We start from the raw sequence: 6,956 nt of genomic DNA, 5'->3' as shown, positions 1-6,956 counted from the left end.
TCACACGTAGTTCCAGCGCCCGCCGCTAGAATTCGCTGCCGGAGCAGCTACTTCAAGTATTGAATAATTTGTTCAGCAGATAGAAATTTTAAACTATGTAATGAAACGGCTCCGATAAAAGCGAAAAAGACTTGAATGATACTAAAACCGCCTTCGGACCTGATACTCGACAAGGAATTTTATTGAAATACCGCCCATCTTTTTAAAATTCACTAAAATGTTAAAAATATAAAGTTTACTTTTGGCTTTGTGGACTTCGGTTCGCGCCATTCGCCACAGATGGCAGCACCGCCTGTTTCACATTTCCGTTAAATGCGATTCCCGTTCCATTCTCGAAATTACTCCCACAAAATGCCGTATGCCGAAAATTTGGACTTACACATATAAATGGCAGCTGAGTAGTTGCCCCTAACCCTCCCATAAAAAATAAAGTGATCTGATGCCCATCTCACAAATGTACAAGCATAATAATACTATTATGTTAAAATATACAGTTACAATTTTTTTTAGAACTGTATTTTGTAAACTTGTAATGACAAATGAATTTTCACACGTTTACAAGTTATTTACTTTTAGGCTGCCTAAAAACTCTGCGTTATTGATAATGGTAGTTAATAAAGTTGTAGCTGACACTTTTTGCCTACTTGTAATTATCTACCTACTTAAAAATAAGTTAGGTTTAAATCACAAGTTTACTAATAATTCTCCTATAAAATTGTTTTATTCTATACCCCCCTTCCCAACTAAACTAAAAAGGAAAAGTACAATTGAATTATAAATAAATTCGTACCGCGATTAAATATTTTTAACTTTTAGCAGTATCTACATTAATTATTTAAGGTTTCTTTTTTACCGAATCTTGTTAGTTACAAGTTTGGTTATATCAACAAGTCTCGTTAATTACACGTGAATCGACTACTACAATCGTCACACACCCGAAAAAAATTATTGGTTAATCACAATTTTAGATGATCTAGGCTATGTGAAATGCTTGTTCGTAACAACTTGTGATTCAGGTATTTTTTTTAACTATTGTTACATGGATCCCTATAATAGATTCCCAGCGGGGTCAAACTCTGATTATTCGCATGGTGAGAAACGAGGCGGATGTTGCCGATGCAGTTCAACGCTGCTACATCGCACCCATTTCGCCCAGTAATTAGTGACGTTAAACTACAATGAATTAAGCAATGCGAGCCCAAGTCTTAGAGCTTTGGGTTATCGCCCAGATAATGAGCAGAGGGATCAGGGAGGGTCATCATTGTTAGATACGACGACTCAGCAGATTACGTATTGTGTAACACACGATATGTTGTTTGTTTACAACACATTGACATTCATATCTTAAGTTCAAGACCATTCCCCCCCCCCCCCAAACATTGTTCAACCAGTTTTATGAATAAATACGAAATTTTAGAAGTGCGTCGCTCTTACGGTAACAGACAGCAAGTGTCGCCATTACACGTAATAAGGGCGTATTTGCAAAATGGAAATGGAGATATTTTGAAACGTTCAATACTCTCTGTATCCTCACCAATCCTTTTACTTACAACCAGTATTACGTTTATTTATTTTTTTTTTTTTTACACACATACACTTCAAACCAAATCCACCTTCTTCGACCCTATCTCACCTGTTTAAAGCAGTTACGTCCTCCAGCACAACTTGAATAAATATTTAAAGCGGGCCACGTGGTTAAGTTCTCCGCCCCTTGTGTGGTTTATCTTTCCCGCCCGTCCAACTCTTTTACCGGACTATCCTCCTGTCGTGTGTTTATCCTGCTTGCTTCCACGCACGAGAGATTGCTATACCGCACCCCGCATGAACAAGCATAGGGTTTCAGCCGGACCCATCTTGGCTAGCACGAGTCCGGAATAAAGACAGGGGTGTTGTTCAGATGGGTCGTTACCACAACGCCGAAATACCATAACGCCGAATGCCAAAATTGACCACAACGCCGACAGCTAGAAAACTGCTGTGTACCACAACGCCGAAATAACAACTGAATGAATTTGTGTGTGTTTCTTAAATGTACCTTAACGCCGAAATACCACAATCAAACCTAACCTTACCTAACCTAACCTAACCTAACCTAACTTAACCTAGCCTATCCTAGCCTAGCCTAACCTAACCTAGTCTAACCTAACCTAGTCTAACCTAACCTAGTCTAACCTAACCTAGTCTAACCTAACCTAGTCTAACCTAACCTAGTCTAACCTAACCTAACCTTTGTGGCAGTCCTGCATTGACATTTTTCGGTGTTAGTGTATTTGTGGTAATTCGGCGTTGTGGTACAAAGGAGTTTTCTAGCTGTCGGCGTTGTGGTCAATTTGGCATTTCGGCGTTGTGGTATTTCGGCGTTGTGGTATTTCGGCGTTGTGGTGCGTCCCCCGAGGCGACAATTGCTGCCGTGTTCGGACAGTCCCCAAGCAAAGCACGCGTTTGCATGCGATGCTTCCAGCATGGTTGTTATCCAGCATGATTATGCCACATGCGTTGGCCTCAAGTACGTTCCAAACCCGGAACCCTTCTACCCATGATTCATTTCAGCATTAAGTTAGCCCGGCGTTTCCCGGGCTGTACAAAGGGGGAAGGGGAATTAAAAAAATGGTATGTAGACAGTAATTTTATTCTAAATTTAATGTCAAGTGTGAAAAATTTCATCAAGAGATGCCAAAATTCTGATTCAAGGGGGTAAAAAAGGGTGATGTGGGGGGAGGGGAGGGAGAGCCAGAGGAAAATACTATACCAAAATCTCATGCATTCAATTAACATTTGGTTAAAAATCAAATATGTTCTTATTTTTAACAAGTATGTGAAATTTCATCGAGAAGGGCAAAAACAATGCTTTATAGGGTAGGAAAGTGAAATGGGGGTGATATTTCGTAATGTCATGTTTTCAATGAACTTATTTTTCTTCAATTGGATGATGATGATTTTCCCTTTTTTTGTACGTGATATGGTAAAAATTTCACAAATGGGGATATATATATATATATAAATTAGAAATGACGGTAGTTTTGGGATCTATTTACAATGAAAGAGAAAACTACGTAAAGATTTTTAAAGTATTTCTTGGAAATCCGTCGAAAAGAAGGTTTTGCGGCCAATTCATCTGAAAAACAGGTATATAATATAAACTACCCTCGACCCTTGCACACTTCTCAATTGATTTATTACATCAATGGCCGGACACATGACACGTGATATGCTTAACGTGTGATACTTCACGGAACATCATTTATTATGTCTCCAAGATAATCTTCTCCTAGACTGAGTGCAACCTTGAGACAAAGTGCCGTCACATCAGTCGCTTTATGATGCAATAAAGTAAATATTGCATCGCTCATTTTGTGCGCAGATGATAAGTGAAAAGGTACCGCAATTGTCTGCTTATATGAATAAAAATGACCGGAATTTTTGCAAAGCGATAAGCTGTCTGCATTTTAGTTATCTCTTCTGAGTTATCTTTCACTAATAAAAAAACGAATATCTTAGATATAAGTTTAAAATGCTTTTAAATATTTCATACCTACATACCTGGGAGATTCGGCTAGTTAAAATTAAATTAAATTTGCAAGTTATTTTTTAAACAAAGTGAAACGAAGTGAAAATATGTGGTATAAACAGACACCAACTCGCTGTCTGACAGATTTTTTTTTCTTTGACAAGAACTCAATTAAGCGAATGAAAATTTATTTTCCATCCTGAGTTCGAATATACTTTCAGATATTTCCCCCCATACAAGGTTTTTTTAGAGGCCGAGTTTTAAAATTTTATAGAATTAATACTTACATGGCACAAAATTATAAACTCATTTGAATTAACCTAATATATATAATAATTTTCGGCCATATTTTTTCCTTTAAGGGTCTCTCCCTTTGGGGTAGGTACAGTAGAAGGCTGGAGCATGTTACAACTCCGTTTGTCTTGGAACTGTTTCCCGTCGCAGAAATACGCTGATGAAATCACCCACCACGTTCGTATTCGTCTATGATAGCCCAAAGATCGTCTGGGAAGCAGGATAGGTTGGCGACCAAGACGTAAAGTTGTAAAGACATTTTGAATCCCATAGCGAGGTATTATTTAAGAACACTCACTAGTGAATGTTGACTTTTTTTCGGTTTTATGTTTTACAAGTAACCCAAAACTTATATTTTCCAATGATATCCAGACTGTTTTCTTTTTTCTCTCGTGGGTTTTTGATGTGCAAACATCTTAGTTCTCGGTTTACAGCATTTGGTAGGAGTAATTTTTTCGTGAATGGATCGGAAGTCGATTGGAACGGAAATGTGTAAACATGGTGCTGCCAACTGTGGGAGTTTCATTAATCTAGAAAATATGGCGGACCCGCGTCATTCGTACGTATTTATTAACTTTCGTGATCATCGGGGGACGTACTGAGCGTGTTGGTGTTAGTAGTATACAGATTTATTTTCTGGCCCAAGCTTCAGAATGGTGGTGCCGTTGCCGGGGTCCACCATCTTGGATTGTGATGTCACGGCAGCCATATTTGACCTTGACCTTCATAATTGGCCAAAAATGACTCAAAATTTGCCAAAATCCGCCAAAAATTCCAATTTTTTTTGGGAAAAATTCGTCATAAGGGACTAAAACGGGAAAATTTCCCTCGAAATAGGCAATTTTTTTAGATTTTTTGGTGGAGTTTTTTTTCTAAAAAAAAACGACATTTTAGCGGATTTTGGCACATTTTGAGCAAGTTTTGGGTCATTTTTGGCCAATTTTGACAAGTTATGCTGACCAACAAGTAGTTGCTACGGGAAGTGAAGCCGGATTTCTTATGTCTCTCTGTCAACATGAGCTAGGATTATCTCGTGACGAGTTGCTCATCTCTGCGAGTCGTAAACAACAAATCCTTGAAACCATAGACTCCCACACGCATTATCTCTCTTTGTTACCAGAAATGATTACCGTGTGGCTCAAGACAGAGCTTGACATCTGGTTTAATGCGATGTATGAACTAACAAATAAATCTCAAAATGATTTAAAAGGTACTTAGACGAACAATTCATCCAAAAAGTGCACTTAAAAACAAGCACGTGTCTGGCGGGATCTAAATCCACTGTCGGCTGCTCAAAGGGCGTCTTAATTTGTGGGAGACATGTGTATCAAGGTACTTTTATGATCTTTCAGGTGCATTTACCAGAAGTTTGTGCGTGCACTGTTAACAAACTATCACCTTAAATTTAAAAAAAATAACACTGATTTGATAATGTTTGGGGAACTTGGTGAATTTACAGACATTTTCGGGAATTTACGGATATCATCATAAATTTACCGATAATCACAAAAACTCACGATAAAAAATTACGGATACTCACAAGAACAATCTGAGTGTACAAACAAAATGTCTCGAATTACCTTAACTATACAACCAAACACCCTTACTCCCAATACGTGCATGCTTTCCTTGATTGCAACAAGCACACAAGTTGGAAGTTGGAGCAAAGCATAGTTTCTGCAAAGATCCAGTCATCTGAAACTACGAAGAACTGTTCTTTGGTTCTCGAGGTGAATTATTCGTTGAAATATTTTTTATTTTAATTTTTTGTTTCTTTAAGCAGAACTAGGTAGAGAATGCCAATTTTTGTAGTACTTATATTATTACGCGTGGGTGAAAAGGTTCGAAATGGATAGACCAATAATTGATTGAATACAGTTTGTTTTATTAACACATATTTACGATTTTTGTTTTATTATAACATTGTCCGTCCACAAATAAATCACACCTTCTTAAGGGGTGCCCCCCATTTCAGGTCAAGATTTTATATTTACAGTAATTACAGATAAACCTTTAGACTTTTTCAATTGTTTAACTTTCACGAAATTAAAGAAATATGTACAGCACATACTTTTTGCATAATTAGCTGTCAAAGATACATTTTTAACGTTTTTGGTTTGTACAAATAAGGAGAATTTAATTTATTACAGAACTGAAACTTTTTATGTTTAACTTAAATGCCATTGGCCACTTCAAGAAATGGTTTGAATTTCTGTAAGAAAATATTAATTAATTTTACCTGGCATTTCAAAATTCTCAAATTTGTTACGATTTTGACAGCCAAGAAACATGAAATGAGCTTTTGTGATAGAAATGCAAACCATATCATGAAGTAGCCAGTGGCATTGCAGTTAATCCTGAAAAGTTTCAGTTCAACAATAAATTAAACTATCCTTATTTGTACAACCCGAAAACGTTTAAAAATGTAACTTTGGCAGCTAATTATGCAAAAAGTATGCGATGTAGATATTTTTTTCATTTCGTGAAAGTTAAACAATTGAAAAAGTCTAAAAGTTGATCAGTGATTAATATAAATATAAGATTATGACCTGAAATGGGAGGCACCCCTTGCCCCCCCCCCCCCCACGGAGCTGGGCGCGACAGTGGCTCCCACTCGTGTCCCTCCCTCACCGCGCCCCTCGGTCTCAACACACTCGCACTAACCACTCATCCGCCGCACACGCAACACCGTCCCGGATGCTCCGACATTCGCCCACGGATCTCGTCGCCAGTCACCCGCTATCACTCAACAAGGGATCACCCGCCCTCCTCGCTTCTCTAATTTTCTTTCCCTAACCTAACTAAAAACTAAGTGTGTTTGGGAGGGTTCCGGGTTAGGGAGGGAGACTAAGTGCGTCTCAGGCCGAAGCCTATACTCTCTAATCATGCAGGGTTTAAGCCATGCAGGAGAGGAAGCATGCATCATGTGCTAGGAGGGGGATTGGCCAGCCATGGCAACGTTTTAGCCATGACTAACACCAGGGGCGTTGCCAGGAGGGGGTTTCAGGGGTTCAACCCCCCCCCCTAGCACCAAATCTTTAATTAATTTCTTATTCATCACTCAAACCAATTTCATATTAAAATTAATAAAAATTTTACCATTACAATATTTAAATTTAAGAACCGAAAACTGCTAAAATAGCACTATTTTACA

The sequence above is a fragment of the Bacillus rossius genome (genome assembly GCF_032445375.1).
Source record: "Bacillus rossius redtenbacheri isolate Brsri chromosome 4 unlocalized genomic scaffold, Brsri_v3 Brsri_v3_scf4_2, whole genome shotgun sequence".
In the NCBI taxonomy this organism is placed as follows: domain Eukaryota; kingdom Metazoa; phylum Arthropoda; class Insecta; order Phasmatodea; family Bacillidae; genus Bacillus; species Bacillus rossius.
This window is presented reverse-complemented; position numbering follows the sequence as displayed.